Genomic DNA, 411 nt, shown 5'->3' with positions numbered 1-411 from the left:
GCGGCTCTGGGGTGGCTCGGCTGCGCGCTTCGGCCCGGTCGCGGAGCTCGCGGGGTGATGGCTGCGGGCAGCCGGGGGCCGCGCTCCGCTCAGCCCCAGCCCGGCGGCTGCTGATCGCCTGCGGACGATAAAGCACCTTCTCCCCCACCATCCCCAACTGGGAGGGGCTGAAAAATTAAAAAATAAAATAGAACTTGAAATATATATAAAAAATAAAAAATTAAAAGGGGATTATTTCTTTCTGTGCAGATGGGAGGAGTGCGGCCACTCGGCTGGCCCCGGCGCCGAGAGGGTTAACGATCCCACACCCCTCCTCTTCCATGAGGTGCACGGGGAGGAGACGGGAAGTGCGGCTTTCCCCGCGGCCGGGCCGCGGTGCGGGGCAGCGGCGGGTGGGGGGCCCAGGCCCGA

Source organism: Meleagris gallopavo, chromosome 17 (assembly GCF_000146605.3).
Source record: "Meleagris gallopavo isolate NT-WF06-2002-E0010 breed Aviagen turkey brand Nicholas breeding stock chromosome 17, Turkey_5.1, whole genome shotgun sequence".
Lineage (NCBI taxonomy): Eukaryota > Metazoa > Chordata > Aves > Galliformes > Phasianidae > Meleagris > Meleagris gallopavo.
The sequence above is the reverse complement of the archived record's forward strand: the minus strand, read 5'-3'. Positions refer to the sequence as shown.